The sequence below is a fragment of the Psammomys obesus genome, unplaced genomic scaffold, assembly GCF_907164565.1.
Source record: "Psammomys obesus unplaced genomic scaffold, mPsaObe1.curated_primary_1811, whole genome shotgun sequence".
Lineage (NCBI taxonomy): Eukaryota > Metazoa > Chordata > Mammalia > Rodentia > Muridae > Psammomys > Psammomys obesus.
Window position 1 is genome coordinate 255,525 of NW_026590046.1, and position 21,369 is coordinate 276,893.

General features: G+C 36.7%; 1 pseudogene; it reads left to right on the forward strand.

The window, feature by feature from the left end:
• Positions 1-3,333: 3,333 nt before the first annotated feature.
• On the forward strand, positions 3,334-4,242 carry LOC129675571 (olfactory receptor 4C15-like; annotated as a pseudogene).
• The last annotated feature ends 17,127 nt before the right edge of the window (positions 4,243-21,369 follow it).

Here is a 21,369-nt window from a genome sequence, read left to right on the forward strand (position 1 = left end):
TAGCCATAAAAGATCTTTTAAGGTCTTTGTCTTGTGCTTAACTTTTGATGTATTTCTCAGGTCCTATTGTAGTAAATTTGCTGGGATCTAGTTGAAATATATTCTCCTGGAGGTCATTGACTTTGTTTTTGCACTGGGGACTAGGCATTTAAATTTTGCATGATTATAATTCTTAGTGCTGCTATCTATTCTTGTGTTTGTTGAGTGACTGCTCCTTTCATTGGTATCTGTTGCCTCCTTAGCTCTCAGGAGAATGGCTGTAGGTTGTACATGCTGCCTGTTTGTACTGGGGTTCTGAGAAAAATATTTCTAGGTTTTGGGAGCTGATAACTAAGAATGGAAATAGAGTAGATGAGGTGGCTGTTAGGGTCCACAGGAGGCAAGAAAGCAGAGTATGCCACTAGGATCTACGGAGTCCAGTTAAAATGGTTCAGAGAGGGAGGGAAGCCTAAGGCAAGTGGTCTGCAACAGGCCTTGGGATGAGATTAGATTTGGAGGAGAAGAGGTATAATAAAGTTTGCCAACCTGGTTATTTTGGCCATTTTGGCCATCAGGTTGCCAGAGGATGAGTGTGGGAATTGGTGGCTAGGAAAATATGGTTGAGTGGTGAAAGAGAAAAATGGGAAAAGCCTGTGAATAGATTCATATTTCATATTATAATTTCTAGTGATTACCTGCTGTGAAAACATCACGCTATGGCTCTTTATTTTAAATTAAATATAGCAGCACTTCATGATATAGTCATTAGTAAGTGAAATTTTTCTGTAGTCTTTAAATTGCGTCATTAAAATTGTCAATTTTTCTTCACAATACAATTAACTTACTTTTACTCACAGTTTGAAATAACAATTATGTGTCTGTCCACGTATATTTTATATATTGCCAAATAATTTTTCATACATAGAATCATGTTTATTATGAAATTTCAGGCATGTAAACAGGAAAGGGAGTAGATGTTCTTTGAAGTCATGCCAAGAAGAGAAAATGAATACATAAGATAGAATATTATCTTAATGTCTATTAAGGAGATATTTATGTGAGAGGCAGATAGGTTTTCAAGTGAATGAATTGGAAGTGAATGTAGAATTTTGTGGTCATATGACCTTGAGTAACATTTTCACAATTTTCCATTTGACTTTTTTTTTTCATTATCCTTAAAGATGAACATATATACTCTTTATAAGCGAAGTTCCAACTGTGTCTTATCATCTGATCAAATAAAAATTCTTCAACAAATAAACAATTCATGATTAAGAAGCAAAAAATTTAGTCTACAGAATCTAATTCAAAATCAGTAAATGATTTCTCTTTTACAGATATGCATTGTTACCAATTTTCATTTGTGAGTTTTTGGTCCATCACCTGAGTATTCATCATTTTCTGTTGCCTTGTCAAGATTCCTCATTCACACAGTAAGAAGATGCTTTCAGGTTAATACAGAGAAAGAGAATTGAAGGAATATTCATCAATGCAGCTATAACTACAAAAAATTCTCTATTCAAAAAATTGATTTCTTACAGAACTCAAGAGTCTCTAAATATGTACTTTAAAAAACTAGGTTAATAATTACTTGTTAAATTATATTAGAACATTGTACAAATAAAATATTAACAACAACTTCTGTCACATACTGCTAGGCCAGGAGTTTGAAACCAGAGCACTAACATTTTCTTTGTTTCTTTATAATTTATTGAGAGGGTTCTATTTTTTTTTTTTTTTGTATATTTGTTGTGGTGACAACATGGTACTTTTTGTTTTGTTCTAGTTACACTTTAAAATGAAGTAGAAGTGGAAAAGATCATCCTGAGTGAGGTATCCCAGAAACAGAAAAACACACAGGGTATATACTCACCCATAAGTGGATATTAGACCTATAATAGAGGATAAATATACCAAAATCTGTACACGTAAGGAAGCTAATCAGGAAGAAGGACTCTGGCTAAAATGCTCAATCCCCATTCAGAAACGCAAAGAGGATTGACATCGGAGGAGGGAGAAAACAGGGAAAAGGACAGGAGCCTGCAACAGACGGCCTCTGAAGGGCTCTATCCTGTAGGGTAGGCAGATGCTGAGACTCATAGCCAAACTTTGGGAAGAGTGCAGGGAATCTTATGAAAGAAGTGGGAGATAGTAAGACCTGGAGAGTACAGGAGCTCCACAAGGACAGAACAGATCCAAAATTTCTGGGCACAGGGGTCTTTTCTGAAACTGATACTCCAGCCAAGGACCATTCATGGAGATGGCCTGGAATCCCTGCATGGAGGTAGTCTATGGCATTTCAGTGTCCAAGTGGCCTCCATAATAATGGGGACAGGGACTGTCTCTCATATGAACTGATTGGCCTGCTCTTTGATCACCTCCCCTGAGTGGGGAGCAGCTTTACCAGGCCACATAAGAAGATAATACAGCCACTCCTGATGAGACTTGATAGACTAGAATCAGAGGGAAGGGGAGGAGTACCTCCTTTATCAATGGACTGGGAGAGGGACAGGGGTGGGGAAGAGGGAGGGTGGGATTGGGAGGGGAGGAGGGAGGAAGCTACAGGAGGGAGGAAGCTACAGGAGGGATACAAAGTGAATAAACTGTAATTAATAAAAATAAAAAATAATTATATAAAAAAGAATAATAGCATTGTATTGTACCCATAGGGACATCTAATTAATAAAAAAAATGGAGTAGAAGTGAAACTTCAACTCTTCCAATATATTCATGTTTTGTAGTACTAGACAGCGCTTACAGATTTTTTTGTGTGTGAAAAATAAGTCATTTGAGGGTTGAATCTTCTTCCTAGTATAAAATAAGTTTTAAGAGTAGCCAAAGTTTTTGTGTGCATCCAAAAGTACATTTGCCTCTTCTTCTATTGGTGTACAAGGTGTGCTCTTTGGACAAGTCACTGCAGGCTTCTCAGCCTTACTTGACTTCGTGAAGACCACAGCCATGATTAATAAATTCTGGTCTTTTGTTCATGTGTAGGTTACAGTTCCAAAATTGTTTTAATATTTCTCTTAAAGAAACATATTTTAAAAGCTAATAATTAAAAGATGAGACATTTATTTCTGCTCACACAAGTAAAGATCATTGTATACAATATTTGAATTGTGACTACTTTCACATAGTTAATAATCTGTTTACTTTCAATTTTTCTAATTTAACAACTATAGCCTTTGAAATTTTTTTAACATTTTATTTAAATTGTAGTAGACTCAATCAAGGTAATTCTTAAAGTGTATACCATCTTGTTGATGGTAACACCATAAATTTATAAGAAGCAATTTTTCTTATAATTAGAGTTTTATGTTAAGAAAGTTTACTTTTACTGCCTTCTTGTGAATCATGCCAAACCAAAGCTGTGTCACTGAGTTCATACTCCTGGGGATTTCACACAATCCAAATGTGGAGAAAATACTATTTGTCATATTTTTATTGTTCTCTCTTACAACTATAGGGGTCAACATGATAATTGTGGTGACTGTTACCTACAGCCCTACACTCTTAAGCTCCCCCATGTATTTCTTGGCATTCCTGTTCTTTTTGAATGCATGCAATTCTTATACTCTCACAACCAAGATAATTACAGAATGCCTCTACAGGAGAAAGACCATGTCTTTTGAATGCTGTATGACACAACTGTTTACAGTCCACTTCTTCATGGGCATCCATGGCCTATGACTTTTATGTGGCAATATGCAAGCCCCTTCACTTCTCTTCCATCCACAGAGGCTCTGGGGCATTTTGGTGCTAATATCCTGGGCAGGAAACTTTTTGCCTTCTGTTGTACAAATTGTATTCACATTACAGCTGCCTTCATGTAGATCCAATGTAGTTGATCATTACATGTGTGATATGTTCCCATTACTAAAGCTTACCTGCACTGACACACACATTCTTGTCCTTTTGGTGAATGACTACAATGGGACTACACATATCATAATCCTCTCTTTATTGCGTGTCTCCTATGGTATTTTCTTGTTTTCTCTGAAAGCCCATAGTTCTGAAGGTCTGCAAAAAACTCTTTCCGCCTGTGGATCACATATAACTGTTGTGCTTTTGTACTTTTCCCCTTGCATATTAATATATTCAAGACCTCCTTCTGCATTCTTCTTTGAAAATAATATGCTTATATTTGTTAACACCCTGACACCATTGCTAAATCCTGTAGTTTATACATTCAGAAATAAGGAAATGTTAAATGTCATCAGAAAAACATAGAAGGGATTGATAGTGGTTTCAGCTAAATTTTAAAATTTTCCATTTTCAGTGGGTAAGGGAACTTGCCATCCAAATATCATGATATGATATTTACTTTCCGGAAAATTTTCATGTGATAAGTAAACATAAAAGCACATTTTAAATACAGTAGTGGTGCACAAGAAATTTGCTGTTGTGAGAGTTTTAATTTAATTGTGAATTTATCTGCTGAACTATTAGTTCACTGTGGAGATATTCTAAGAAAATGAGGGAGAACACAATAGCTCGGCATAGAAGTGACTTCTTTTGGTTCTGAATGAATATTAACAGGCACAAATACTATTTACCCTTCACACACAAAAAAATTTATTATAACATATATACAGACACCCCACCTCGCACATCAACACAAACAAACAAATCCCCGAAAATACCTGGAAAACTCAATAAAATAAAATATTCTATATTTCATTGGGCAAATACTATACTCTTAATTCTTTATAATGTAATGGTATCTTTTGATGCAGAGGACATTAATAGTGGGAGTAAAAATTTGTGTTTCTGCGCTCACATCATAACTCTGAAAAGAAGACTCAGCATTGTTACAGAAAAATCAAAGCCAGTTACTTTATCCTCTCATTTATTTAAAGAAATATTTAAGAGAGCTTAAGAATTTGAAGAATTATTATTGACACTATTTGATTAAAGTTAATGACATGATAAATGTGTATTAGAAATTTAGAGAAGGAAAATATTGAAGTCATTCCAAGAAAAAACAAAGTGACATTCTAAGACTCCAGAACCTAAATATGCAGAGATGTTAAAACAGAACCTGACCTTTAGGTGTCTCTTTATCATCTGACTTCATTTTCTTGTTCTTGAAAAGTATTTTTTTTCTTTTTATAAACAATGTATTCTGATTACTGTTTATAATCTCTTACCATTTTTCATGTTCCACCATTTCAATTATATAACACCCTATCCCTTCTTAGAAAATAACAAAATAAATTATCATAGAATAAAACAAAACAAAATAAAAAAAACAAAATAATAGCACTAGAGTCAAAAATGAAAGTATTCACACACAGACACACAAACATGCCTACATAAAACCATTAAAACACAAAATCAGGAATCATATCAAGTAAACAATCAAAAGATTAGTATGTAAAAAATGCCCAAACAAGGTTTTATAAAATTAAAAATCTTCAAAAATACTATTGTGTTTCTTTTGTTTTGGCCATTATTGGTGGGTGTGTGGTCTGCCCTTAAGTGTGGTTTGTATGTCTAATGAAATTCAATTGGAACAATCTAAGTTTGTATGTGTGTGTTCGTGTGTGTATGTGTGTGTGTGAGTGAGAGAGATAGAGGTAGAGATAGAGATGATAGAGATGGAGATGGAGATAGATAGATAGATAGATAGATAGATAGATAGATAGATAGATAGATAGACAGATAAATAGAGAGCAGTTGTTTGGAGATAGGTGTAGGGATGGGGCTCATGTTCATTCCACTTCTCAATAGTGTAACCCCATATGGCTTGGACATGGATAGGCCTCATCAAAGATGAAACAAGATGAAACAATTTATTTTACTTCATACATGTGCCAGTCCTGTGGTGCCTGGAAGGCCATGTTTCCTTGGTGTCTTCCATCCTCACTGGCACTTACAGTCTTTGGGCCTATCTTCTGAATAGTTCCCATAGCTGTGAGGAGAGAAGTTTGATGAAGGAGAGGAGTTTGTCCCATTTTGGACAGAATGTTCAAAGGTTTCTCTATCGCTGTACATTGCCCATTTGTGGCTCTCTACATTAGTTGTAATCTCCCAAAGGAGGTTCTTTTCGGATGATAATTAAGAGAGATTCTGATCTATGGATATAGAAGAATGTCATTAGGAGTCACTCATTTCTAGGTTCCTTTAGCAGAGCAATAGTATTTGGTTTCCCAGATATCCTGACCTATAGATTCTCAGGATTGTGGCTGCACTAGCAGTGTCAGCTATGGGTTTGATCTCATGGAGTCAGCCTTAAATCCAATCAGATAGTAGTTGGTTACTCTCATGAATTTTGTGATTCTGTTCAACTCATGAATCTGGAGACATGCCACCATTGCTGATTAAGGATTTTTAGAAAATATAGTGCTTAACTTTCTCCTATGATAATGTACAGACTCCCTTCTAGTACCACAAACACCAGATAGAAGGGGTAATTGCTTTTTATAGGCATCAGCTGAACTTCTCCATGTTCAGTGAAATATGTAAGTGTGGTCTTCAGGAAAAGGACTCATTAGCCTTGGTAATCACTTAATTGGGGATTTCTGTGTGCCCCTTGTCCAACAACTTTACTTAGAGTTAACCCATTTCTGGTACCAGATGCTTCACATGATTGTGAGAGATATGGCTTTCTCCTCCCCATTATTTGATGATTCCATTTACATTTTCATACATGTATATATTTAAAGAAGCATTTAAAGTAGTAGGGTTTGTATGACTCCCTCAAATGGCGCTCAGTATTAGATGTCTCTCTCAATATGCCTTCCCTTATTTCCTTCTATCCTTTCATTTAATCATCCCATTCCTATACCTACTGTATCTCCATAGCTATTTATTTTACATATTATTGTATATATTTTGCAGTTTACCCTTGACTCTCCTTTCATCCCATACTCTATAACTCTATACCTAACTTCAGTGTTTATACAGATTTCAATATGCCTATTGAAAGCTTTAAAGCTAACATCTATATTTAAGAGAATGCATACAATATTTGCTTTTTCTGGTTTGGATTAATTCTCTCAGGATGGTTCATGATAATTTCATTCATTTACATACATGGTGCAGTTCTCATACAGATATTTATGGAACTTCTTCATAAGAATTTTCATTAAGTAATTTTAAGCTTTTTAATTCTGGTAACAAATAAAATCTTGACCAATAAAAGAGGGCCTGTTGGTATCACCATTAAAGATTTAAAATTCCACTATATGAACCTAATAATAAAATCTTTTTTATAATGATTTAACACCATATAGATCAGTTGAGCATATCTGAAGACATATAATCTTACCCTTTTATAGCAAACTGCTTTTTTTATAGGAACAACACAGACACACACACACAAAATCAACATCAAAACAACAGGAATTAACAATAACGAGTCATTAATATCTTACAACATCAATGGACTTAATTCTCCAATTAAAAAAAAAACAAGCTAACAGAATATATGAAAAAAGAGGGTTCATCATTTTGCTGCATAGAAGAAACACACCTCAGCAACAAAGATAGACATTACCTCAGAGTAAAGGGCTAGAAAAAGGCTTTCCAAGCAGATGGGCCAATGAAAGAAGCTGAATAGCCATTCTTTATTTTTTTTTGAATTAATTAATTTTTATTATTAGTTACATTTATTAACTTCATATCCCAGCTGTATCCTGCTCCCTCATTCCCTCCCAATTCCACCCTCCCTCCCTCATCTCCTCCCTGCCCCTTTCCAAGTCCACTGATTGGGAAGGACCTCCTCCTCCTCCTCCTCCTCTTTCATCTGACCCTGTTTTATCAGGTAACTTCAGGACTGGCTGCAAAGTTTTCCTCTGTTGCCTAGCAGGGCTGCTCCTCCCTTGCAGGATGGGGAGGTCAAAGAACCCACCATTGAGTTCATGTCAGAAAATAGTCCCTGTTCCCCTTACTAGGGTACCCACTTGGATACTGAGCTAACATGGGCTACCTCCAAGACAAGGTTCTAAGTTATATCCATGCATGGTCCTTGGTTGGAGAAACAGTCTCATATAAGCCCCCTGTTCCCAGATATATTTGGTCCTAGTGGAGCTCCTGTCCTCTCCAGGTCATATCAACTCCCCATTCTTTGATATGATTCCCTGCACTCTGCCGAAGGTTTAGTTATGAGTCTCAGTATCTGCTTTGATACTCTACATCTGGTAGAGTCTTCCAGAGGACTTCTGTTGTAGGCTTCTGTAATTTGCAGGCAAATGGTGGGATCTAGAAAAGATCATTCTGAGTTTAGTATTGCAGAAGGAGAAAGACACAGATGGTTTATACTCACTTATTTAGACCTATAAGATATGATAAACATAATGAAATCTATACAACTAAAGAAAATAAACAATAAAGAGGACCAAGTGTGAGATGATCAATCCTCAGTTAGAAAAACAAATGGGATAGGCATTGGATGTAGGAGCAAACAGCCATTTTAACAGCTAATAAAATGGACTTTCAACCAAAACTAATCAAAAGAGAGAGTAAGGGATACTTCATTGTCATCAAAGAAAAAAAATCCACCAAAATAGCATTTCAATTCTAAATATCTATGCTCCAAATGCAAGGGTACCCAGTTTCATAATTGAAATAGTACTATAGCTTAAATCACATGTTGAACCCTACACATTAATAGTGGGAGACTTCAACATCCCACTGTCACCAAAGATCATTCTGAATGAGGTATCCCAGAAGGAGAAAGACACAGATGGTATGTACTCACGTATTTAGACCTATAAGATATGATGAACATAATGAAATCTATAGACCTAAAGAAGATACACAAGAAAGAGGACCTGGTGTAAGATGATCAATCCTCACTTAGAAAGACAAATGGGATGGACATTGAATGTAGGATGGACAGGTCATCCAGACATGAACTCAAGAAAGAAATAATGAAACTGAAAGAAGTTTTGAATTAAATGGGCCTAACAGATATCTACAGAACATTACATCCAAACACAAAAAAATATACCTTCTTCTCAGCACCTCACAGAATATTCTCAAAATTGTCTATGTACTTGAACACAAAGTAAGCCTCAACATATACAAGAAAATTAAAATAATTAAATGTAACCTATCTGACCTCCAAGGATGAAACAAGATTCTGCTGTTTGTTGGACTTCAACAATCAACAGAAACAACAGAAAGCCTACAAACACATGAAAACTCTACAACTCCTTTTTTGACCACTTTGTCAAAAAGAAATAAAGAAATTAAAGACAATCTAGAAGTCAATGAAAATGAATTCACAACATACCCAAACATATGAAACACAATGAAACCAGTGCTAAGAGGAAACCTCATACCATTAAGTGCCTTCAAAAAGAATTTAGTGCAATCTCACACTACTGACTTGACAGCACATCAGAAAGCTTTAGAAGAAAAAGGAGTAAACTCACTTAAGAGTTGCAGAAGGAAGGAAATAATTAAACTCATGGCTGAAATCTATAAAAAAGAAATAAAGAGAAAAATACAAAGACTAAATAAAAGCACAAGCTGGTTCTTTGAGAAAATCAACATGATAAACAATCTCTTAGCTAAACTAATTAAATGCAGAGAACATCCAAATTAACAAAAACAGAAACGAAGAGGAGAACATAACAAGAGACACCACACCCACACAAAGAAAATTCAAATAATCATTAGATCTTATGTCAGAAACATGTACTCCTTAAAATTGGAGAACTTAAAAGAAAAAGAAAATTTTCTTGATAGGTACCACTTATGAAAGTTAAATCAAGATCAAATAAACAATTTAAATGAGCTTACAACCCCTAAAGAAATAAAAGCAATCATTACAAAGAAATAACGAAAATAAAGTCCAGGGCGCAATGATTTTTAAGCAGAGTTCTACTAAGCTTTCTAAGAACAGACAATACCAATATGCCTCAAATTATTCAATAAAGCACTGCCAAACTCTTTTTATGGGGACAGAATCATTCTGTAGAGGAATTTTGATCCAGCCACCTGGCTACTCTAGCAAGGTATCATATTCAAAATCTGCCTAAGTCTGTGTGATCCAACTGAAATACAATTACACCTTTAGCCTCAGAAGACAGAGGAAAGCAGATCTCTGAATTCAAGGCCAGCTTTGTATAGAGCAAATTTCTGCTAAAGAGAAGCTTAAGTTCAGGCATGGAGATATGTTGGTAAAATGTTATTATGCAATTTAACCTTGTTCATTTAAATGCTGATTTCTCTACACCACTATCTGGATTCAATCTGGACATTGGCATCACCTGTCTCAAGTTTGTGTGAACATGCCACCATTTGTTCTCTGTTTTGTCAATAAAACAATTAGCTAGTGCTCAATAATGGAGAGAATAAGATTGGATATCTTGATCTTGGAGGGAGAAGAAAGAAGTGAATGAAAGGAAATGGGAAGAGAGATCAGGAGAGGAAAGGACTTGGAACTACCAGGAGAGATGAGCCAGACCTAAAATATGACAAAAAGCAAGTATAATGTGGGAAATCTAAATGGGAGGAAACTATGCTTCTTTGATTTTAGGATAGAGTATCTATTGCCCAGCATTTTGCTCTAGGTTAGTTAAATAAATCTTAGTATCTGTGTGGTGCTTTGGATATACAGCTAGTTTAGGAGTAACCACTGTTTAACAAAAAGATAAATTAATACTAAATATTAATATTTAACAACACGGGTACCAGACTTGAACCCCAGCACTCAGGAGACAGAGGCATTTAGATCTCTGAGTTCCTATCAGTCAGTTAAGTTGAGTCAGTCAGTTAAGAAGCAATACAATGGAATAGAGTTTGTGGCTTTTCAGTTGATGGCAGTTCAGTTTGGAGAATTCAGAGGAAGTTTTTACCAGGACAGTTTTACAGAGACCATTGGCAGAATGAACATGCTAGTTACAGGCAAAGACAGAATGAGAAAGCAAAAGAACCAGAAGGTTAGAACAGATTGCTAAAACTAGACTGAGGACAAGCAGAACAATTCAGCGAGAAACTGAGAGAAGCCAGATTGAATAAGTCAGTTTGGACAGGAGATTGAGCCAGAACAGCTGAGTTGAACCATCCAGTATTTAGTAAGAGCTAGAGAAGTGAGTTTATTCAGCACTAGGATAACACACAGATTTAGCGAAGAAAGAATTTTAGACCAATCTCCCTTATGATCATCGATTCAAAAAATACTCAACAAAATACTCACACTGAATTCAAGAACACATCAAAAACATTATACAGCATGATCTGGTAGACTTCATAGCAGAGATGCAGAGATGGTCCAACATATAAAAATCTATCAGTGTAATATACCATATGGGTTGACTCCTGTTGATAAGTTTAAAGTTTGGTATTACATGATAACCCCAGAACTTGGTGCTAAAATTCCATAGCTAAGTTATGTCTTCTCCATCAGGAGAGTCACATAGCCCTCCTCAGGGGAGGTTAGAGGCATGACCTGTTTAAAACAAACAAACAAATCCTCATCCAGCAGTCACCTGGCATTCCCAGAAATACCTTACACCATACACTAATGAGATTTAGCTTTCAACAAATGACCTGTAAGAATACCTGGAGTTCTTCCTATACTCATAGGATAATTGAGTATCCATAGCGTGCTTAGCCCTAGGAAATCAAATACATTCACTCCTGAAGCCTCTCCCACTGCCCAAGGTATACAAGTTCCTGTTTCCCATGACATAAGTGGACTGCCCTCATCTTTTACCACGAGCTCTTGAGATTCATCATTCATTCTGTGAAAGAAAGGGTTTCCATTGCCCATGAAGAATTTCCTGCTGTCCTCATGAACCTTGACTGTGAGCCAGGCAAAGAAGGAAAATGACTGACTGTCAATGAAGCAGCAGCCAGACCTGCATCCAGGCAGCTTCATCAAATGTCTGTAACACTGAAGTATCATCACTAGCTTTGGAACACTCAAGTTTCCCCTGATTTTGATATGCAATCTCAATGAAAAAAGGACTAATTATCAAAAGACACCATCATCAAAACAAAATGACTGCCTACAGATTGGGAAAGAATCTTCACCAACCCTTTATCTGACAGAGGGCTAATATCCAGTATATATAAAGAACTAAAGAAGCAGAAAAGCAACAAACCAAGTAATCCAATTAAAAAATGGGGAACAGAGCTAAACAGAGAATTCTCGAAGAGGAACATCGAATGGCAGAGAAACACTTAAAGAAATGCTCAACCTCATTAGCCATCAGGGAAATGCAAATCAAAACGACCCTAAGATTTCACTTTACACCCATCAGAATGGCCAAGATCAAAAACTCAAGTGACAACACATGCTAGAGAGGTTGTGGTGAAAGGGGAACCCTACTCCATTGCTGGTGGGAATGTAAACTGGTACAACCACTTTGGAAGTCAATCTGGCGCTTTCTCAGACAATTAGGAGTAGTGCTACCTCAAGACCCTGCTATACCACTGCTAGGTATATACCCAAAATTTGCTCAAGTACACAACAAGGACATTTGTTTAACCATGTTTGTAGCAGCTTTATTTGTAATAGCTAGAACTTGGAAGCAACCCAGATGTCCATCAACGGAGGAATGGATACAGAAATTGTAGTATTTTTACACAATGGAATACTACTCAGCAATCAAAAAGGAGGAAATCATGAAATTTGCAGGCAAATGGTGGGATCTAGAAAAGATCATTCTGAGTGAAGTATCCCAGAAGGAGAAAGACATTCATGGTATATACTCGATTATATAGACCTACAAGATATGATAAACATAAGGAAATCTACACACCTAAAGAAGATAATCAAGAAAGTAGACAAGGGTGAAAATGATCAATCCTCATTTAGAAAGACAAATGGGATGTGCATTGAACGTATGACAGGAGTCTACCGCAAAAGGCATCTGAAAGACTCTAACTAGCAGTGTTTCAAAGCAGACACTAAGACTCATAACCAAACCCTCAGCAGAGTGCAGGGAATCATATGAAAGAAGGAGAGTTAGTATGATATGGAAAGGATAGAAGCTCTACAAGGACCAAATATATCTGGGCACAGGGTATTTTCTGAGACTGACACTCAACCAAGGACCATCTATGAATATAACCTAGATCTTCTGCAAGGATGTGGCCCGTGGTAGCTCAGTAACCAAGTAGTTTTCCAAAGTAAGGGGAACAAGCACTATTTCTATCAGGATCTCAAGGGCAGGTTCTTTGACCTCCCCCCCAGGGGAGGAGCAGTCTGTTAGGCCACAGAGGAGGACTTTGCAGCCAGCCCTGAAGATACCTGATAAAACAGGGTCAAATGAAAGGGGAGGAGGTCCTCCCCTATCAGTGGACTTGGAAAGGGGCAGGGAGGAGACCAGGGAGGGAGTGTGGGGTTGGGGAGGGAATGAGGGAGGGGGATACAGCTGGGACACAGTTAACAAAATGTAACTAAAAAGAAAAACAAAATTAAAAAAAATAAAAAGGGCTAATTATAACACAGTGGCAAGCTATTTCCTACAACCTTGGTGAAATTTAAAGCCTTGCCCACAAATATAGTCCCGAGCATTTGAGAGAAGTAGAACCTGAAACTTCTAGGTTCCACAGGTTTTGCATCCAGAAGCTGGCAGTGCCTGAGCACACTTGCAGCAGCAGATATCAGAGAATGCTGAAAAACACATATAAACAAACTGAAAATAAAATACACCATCATCTCATTCCATGCTGTGAAAACCTTTGACAAAATTAAACACACCTTTGTGATGAATGTCTTGGAGAAATCAGATATAAAAGGTATATTTCTAAACACAATGAAAACAATATATGGCAAGTCTATTGCCAAATCTCACCAAGGGACAGATCATCTAGATAGAAGCTAAATAGGGAAATAATGGCACTTACCGAGGCCCTAAATCAAATGAACCTAATAGATGTCTACAGAAGTTTTCACCTAAACTAAAAAAAAAAAAAAAAAAATACACCTTCTTTTCAGCACCTCATGGAGCCTCATAAACCCTGTAGGTAGTCACAAAGCAAGCTTTGACAGGTATAAGAAGACTGAAATATTCCCTTGTATCCTATCTGATCCCTTAGGAAAAGAGCTGTATATCAACAACCGAAATAACAAAAAGACTAAACACATATCGAAACTGAACAACTCACCACTTAATGACAGGTGGGCAGGTGAAAAAATGAAGAAAGAAATCAAAGACATCCTAGAATTCAATGAAAACTAAGGCACAACATACCCAAACTTATGGGACACAATGAAAGCTGTGCTATGAGGAAAATCCATAGCACTAAGTGCCTACAAGAAGAAACATCTCATACAAGCAAATTCATGGCTCACCTAAAAGTTCTAGAAAATAAAGAAGCAGACACAGCAAAGAGGAGTAAATGGCAGGAAATAATCAAATTTAGGGCTGAAAACAATAAATTACTAACAAATAAAACAATTCAAATAATCAGTGAAACCAATAGCTGCTTCTTTGAGAATATCAACAAGATAGAAAAATCCTTAACCAAACTAACTAAAAGGCAGAGAGAAACTATTCAAATCAACAAAATCAGAAAGGAAAAGGGGGCATAATAACAGTCACTGAGGAAATCCAAACAAACATTAGGTCTTACTACAAAAACCTATACGCCACAAAATTTGAAAATCTAAATAAAATGGACAGTTTTCTTGATAGATTCCATTTACCAAAATTAAATCAAGATAAGGTAAATAGTTTGAATAGTCTTATATACCCCAAGGAAATAGAAGCAGTCACCAGATGTCTCCCTTCCAAAAATAGCATAGGGCTAGATGGTTTCAGGGCAGAATTTTATCAGACCTTCGAAGAAGAGCTAACTCCAATTCTCTTCAAACTCTTCCACAAAATAGAAACAGAAGGAACATTACCAAACTCATTCAGTGAAGACACAGTCACCTTGATACCTAAACCACACAAAGACTCAACAAAAAGAGAACTTCAGACCTATCTTTTTTATGAACATTGATGCAAAAATACTAAATAAAATACTGGAAAACCGAGTCCAAGATCATATCAAAGATAACATCCATCTTGACCAAGTAGGCTTCATCCCAGGCACGCAGGGGTGGTTCAATGTAACAAAATCCGTCAAGGTAATCCATAATATACACAAACTGAAAAAAACAAAACAAAACAAAACAAAACAAAACATGATCAACTCCTAAGATGCTGAAAAACATTTGAAAAAAATCCAGCAAACATTTATGTTTAAAGTATTGGAGCGATCAGAGATACAAGGTACATACCTAAACATAGTAAAGACAATATACAGCAAAATTAGCCAACATAAAACTAAACAGAGAGAAACTTAAAATCAATCCCACTGAAATCAGGGACAAGGCAAGGCTGTACACACTCTCTGTATCTCTTCAACATAGTACCAGAAGTCTTAGCTAGAGCAATAAGACAACTAAAGGAGATCATGGGGATACAAAGCAGAAAGGAAGCAGTCAAAGTATCACAATTTGCAGATGATATGATAGAATATATGAGCAACTCCAAAAAGTCAACCTGACAATTCCTTCAGCTGACAAACACCTTCAGCAAAGTGGCTGGATACAAAATTAATTTAAAAAAATCAAAAGTGCTCCTGTATAGAAAGACAAAAGGGCAGAAGAAGAATTTAGGGAAACAACACCCTTCACAATAGCCACTAATAACATAAAGTACCTTTGTATGACTCTAACCAAGCAAGGGAAAGACTTATTAAAAAAATCAAGTCTCTGAAGAAAGAAATTGAAGAAGATATCAGAAGAATGGAAATATCACACATACTTTTGGGTCCATAGTGAAAACGATCATCCTGCCAAAAGCAATCTAAAGATTCAATGCATTCCCATCAAAATACCAAAACAGTTCTTTTCATAACTTGAAAGAACAATTCTCAACTTGATATGGAAAAACAAAAACCCAGAACTGACAAAATGATACTGTACAAGAACAGATCATCTGGAGGTATCTCCATCCCTCATCTCAACCTGTACTACAGACCAATAGTAATAAAAGTTGCATGGTACTGGCATATAAACAGAATGGTGGAGCAATGGAATGGAATAGAAGACCCAGAAATAAACCCACATTCCTACCGATACTCTATTTTTGACAAAGATGACAAAACCATACATTGGAAAAAAAAGACAGTATCTTCAACAAACGGTGCTGGTCTAACCTCATGTCTTCATGTAGGAAAATGCAAATAGATCAGTATTTATCATGCTGAATGAAACTAAATTTCAAGTTTATCAAAGACCTCAACATAAAACCAGATACACTAAATCTTTAAGAAGAAGAAGTGGGGAAGAGCCTAGAAACTCATTGGCACATGAGAAACCTTCCTGAACAGAACACCGACAGCACAGGCTCTAAGATCAACCATCAATAAATGGGACCTCAAGAAACTGAAAAGCTTCTGTTAAGGAAAGTATACTGTCATCAGAACAAAATGACAGCCTTCAGCCTGGGAAAGGATATTCACCAATCCTATGTCTGACAGACGGCTATTATCCAGAATATATAAAGAAGCATAGAAGTTAAAAAAAAAAAAAGCAACAAATCAAGTATTCAAATTAAAAAAAAAATGGGGTGCAGAGCTAAACAGAATTCTCTGTAGAGTAATATAGAATGGAAGAGAAACACTAAAAGAAATGCTCAGAATGCTTAATCATCAGGGAAATGCAAATCAAAACAACTCTGATTTCACCTTACACCCATCATAATGGATAAGATCAAAAACTCAAGTGACAATAAATGCTGGAAAGGATGTGGATGAAGGGGAACCATGTTCCATTGCTGGTGGGAATGTAAACTTGTAAAACCAATTTGAAAATCAATCTCGCAATTTCTCAGACAATTAGGAATATCTCTTCTCCAAGATCCAGCTATACCACTCTTGGGCATATATCCACAATATGCTCAAGTACACAACAAGAACAGTAGCTCAACCATGTTCATAGCAGGTTTATTTGAATGATCCAGCACCTGGAATCAACCCAGATGCCCATCAGTGGAGGAATATATAAAGAAATTGTGGTACATTTTCATAATGCAGTACTACTCAGCAATTGAAAACAAGGAAATTATGAAATTTGCAGGCAAATGGTAGGATCTAGAAAATACCTTGAGAGGGGTATCCCAGAAACAGAAAGACACACATGTCTTTAAACATATAATATAGGATAAATAAACTAAAATCTATACACCTAAAGAAGCTAAGCAAGAAGTAGGACCTTGGGTAAGATGATCAATCCTCACTCAGAAATGCAAACGTAATGGACATTGGAAGAGAGAGAAAATAGGAAACAGAACTGGAGCCTACCACAGACTGTACCATGCAATATATCAAAAGAGATGCTGGGGTTCATAACCAAACTTTGTACAGAGTATAGGGAATCTTATGAAATTGGGGAGATAGAAAGACCTGGAAGGGACAGGAGCTCCACAAAGAAAGCAACAAATCCAAAAAAATGTGGGTCCAGGAGTCTTTTCTGATACTGATACTCCACCCAAGGATCATTCATGGACATAACCTAGAACTCCTGCTCAGATATAGCCAATGGCATCTCAGTCTCCAAGTGGTTTCCCTAGTAAGGGGAATACAGACTGTCTCTGACATGAATTCAGTGGCTGCCTACTTGATCACCTTCCTCCTGAGCGGGGAGCAACATTATCAGGCCACAGATGAAGACAATTCAATCAGTCTTGATGAGACCTGATAGGTTAGGGTCAGAAGGAAAGGGAGAAGGACCTCTGTGATCAGTGGACTTGGAGAGGGGCATTGGAGGAGTTGAGGGACAAAGGGCTGGAATGGGATGGAACGAGGGAGGGAACCTCAGCTTTGGTGCAAAGTGAATAAACTAATTAATATAAAAATAAATATTAAAATAAAAATTACACCATCTCTTTTTACGATGTAAAAATCCTTTGACAAAATCCAATACCGTTTTATGATAAAAGTTATGGAGTATTCAGGTATATAAGGTACTTACCTAAACACAATGATATATGGCAACTCTATTGCCAACATCAAATTAAATGTACAGGACTTGTACTCTCATTTCTCTTTCTTCTGATGTCCAGCCTCTTTGCCTTTCTGGATAGGAATTGAGCATTTTAGCAAGAGTCCTCCCTCTTGATTAGTTTCTTTCGGTGTACAGATTTTAGTAGGTTTATACTATATTATATGTCTATGTGAGTGAGTATATACTGTGTGCATCCCTCTGCTGCTGGGATAGCTCACTCAGGATGATCTTTTCCAGATCCCAAAATTTACCTGCAAATTTCATGATTTCCTTGTTTTTTATTGCTGAGTAATATTCCATTGTGTAGATATACCACAATTTGTGCATCCATTCCTCCACTGAGGAGCATCTGGGCTGTTTCCAGCTTCTGGCTATTACACATAAGGCTGCTACAAACATGGTTGAGCAAATGTCCTTATTGTGTACTTGAGCATCGTTTGCATATATGCCTAGGAGTGGTATAGCTGGATCTTGAGGAAGCGCTATTCCTAGTTGTCTGAGAAAGCGCCAGATTGATTTACAGAGTGGTTGTACAAGTTTACATTCCCACCAGCAGTGGAGGAAGGTTCCCCTTTCTCCACAGCCTCTCCAGCATGAAGAGTTGTCTCTTGAGTTTTTGATCTTAGCCATTCTGATGGGTGTAAGGTGAAATCTTAGGGTTGTTTTGATTTGCATTTCCCTGATGGCTAATGAGGTTGAGCATTTCTTTAAAGTGCTTCTCTGCCATTCGATATTCCTCTGCAGAGAATTCTCTGTTTAGCTCTGTACCCCATTTTTTAATTGGATTACTTGATTTTCTGCTGTTTATCTTTAGTTCTTTATATATACTCGATATTAGCCCTCTGTCAGATATAGGGTTGGTGAAGATCTTTTCCCAATCTGTAGACTGTTGTTTTGTTCTGAGGACAGTATCCTTTGCTTTACAGAAGCTTTTAAGTTTCATGAGATGCTATTTATTAATTTTTGCTCTTAGAGCCTGTGCTGTTGTTGTTCTGTTCAGGAAGTTGTCTCCTGTGCCAATGAGTTCAAGGGTATTCCCCACTTTCTTCTAAGCAGTTTACTGTGTCTAGTTTTATGTTGAGGTCTTTGATCCACTTGGACTTTAGTTTTGTGCAGGATGATAAGTATGGATCTATTTGCATTTTTCTACATGTAGACTTCCTGTTAGACCAGCACCATTTGTTGAAGATGCTGTCTTTTTTCCATTGAATCGATTTGGCATCTTTGTCAAAAATCAGGTGTCCATAAGTGTGTGGATTTATGTCAGGGTCTTCTATTTGATTCCATTGATCCACCAGTCTGTTTCTATGCCAGTACCATGCAGTTTTTAGTATTGTTGCTCTATAGTACAGCTTAAGATCAGGGATGGAGATACCTCCAGAAGATCTTTTATTGTAGAGGATTGTTTTAGCAATTGTGGGTTTCTTGTTGTTCCATATGAAGGTGAGAATTTTTCTTTCAAGGTCTGTAAAGAATTGTGTTGGTAATTTGATGGGAATTGCATTGAATCTGTAGATTGCTTTTGGTAAGATGGCCATTTTTACTATGTTAATCCTGCCAAGCCATGAGCTGGGAGATCTTTCCATCTTCATTAGATATCTTCTTCTAATTGTTTCTTCAGAGACTGGAAATTTTTTTCATTCAAGTCTTTGACTTGCTTGGTTAGGTTCACACCAAGGTACTTTATGTCCTTTGTGGCTATTGTGAAGGCTGTTGTTTCTTTAATTTCTTTCTCGGCCCTTTTGTCCTTTGTATACAGGAAGGCTACGGATTTTTTTGAGTTAATTTTGTATCCAGCCACTTTGCCTGACACAGAGGACCTCTGAAAGGGTCTGCCCTGCAGACTATCAATGTAGATACTGAGACTTATGTGCAACCCTTGGGCAGAGTGCAGGGAATCTTAGGAAAGAAGTGGGAAACAGTAAGATCTGGAGAGGACAGGAACTTCATAAGGAGAGCAACACAACCAAAAAATCTGAGCACAGGGGTATTTCCTGAGACTGCTATTCCAACCAAGGACTATGCATGGAGATAACCTAAGACCCCTGCACAGATGTAGCCCATGGTAGTTCAGTATCCAAGTGGGTTCCATTGTGATAGGAACAGGGACTGTCTCTGACATGAACTGATTGGCCTGCTCTTTAATTACCTCCCCCTGAGGGGGAAGCAGCATTACCAGGCCACAGAAGAGGATAAGGCAGCCACTCCTGATGAGACCTAATTGACTAGGATCAGAAGGATGGAAAAGAAGTCCTCCCCTATCAGTGGACTTGGGGAGGGGCATGCATGCAGAGGGTGGAGGAAGGGAGCAATTGGGATGGGAAGAGGGAGGGAACCACGGAGGGGGATACAAAGTGATTAAAGTGTAATTAATAAAGAAAAATAAAAAATATAATTATTCTCTAAAAATCAATCAATAAATAAATGTACAGGAAAGAGAAGAGTCTGTCTAATTTCTCCATATCTATTCATTGTAGTACTTGAAATTCTAGCTAGATCAATAAGACAACTAAAAGAAATCATAGAAATAAAAATTAGAAAGGAAGAAGTCAAAGTATTGCTATTTGCAATGGATATAATGTGTCCCTATATTTCTTCCAGGGAATTTCTAATGTGATAAACACCTTCAGCACCATTGCTGTATTTAAATAAATAAAAAAAAAATCAGTTACCCTCCTATGTACAAATGAGTAAGGAGCTAAAAAGTAATTTAGGCAAACAAGGACCTTCATCATACCGTTATAAAATATCTTGGTGTAACTCTAACCAATTAAGTGAAAGGCTTGTATGAAAGATTTTGAGTCTTTGAATAATGGAATTGAGGAAGATATCAGAAGATGAAAAGATCTCCCATGTTCATGGATTGTCAGGATTAACATAGTAAAAGTGGCCAACTTACCAAAACCATTCTACAGATTCAGTGCAATTACAGTCAGAACCCCAACACAAATTTTAGACAATGAAAGAAGGATACTCAACTTCATATGAAAAAACAAAAATCCCAGAATAGCTAAAAGATTCCTGTACAATTAAAGAACTTCTGGAGGTAACACTATTCTTGATTCCAAGCTGTACTACAGAACAATAGTAATAAAAAGTGTATGGTATTGACACAAAACACACAGTTTGATCAATGGAATTGAATTTAAGATCCAGAAGAAAACCCACATATTTATGGAAAATTGATTTTTGACAAAGAATCCAAAACTATACAATGAAAAAAGAAGTAACTTCAGCACATGGTGCTGGAATAAAACTGGATATTTGTAAAAATTTTACAAATAAAATTTGTAAAAGAATGCAAATAGATCCATATATACCTGCACAAAACTCAAGTCAATGTGGACCAAAGATTTCAACAAAAATCAAATACAATTAATCTGACAAAAGAGAAATAACCTTGCATGCACTGGTACAAGAGACAC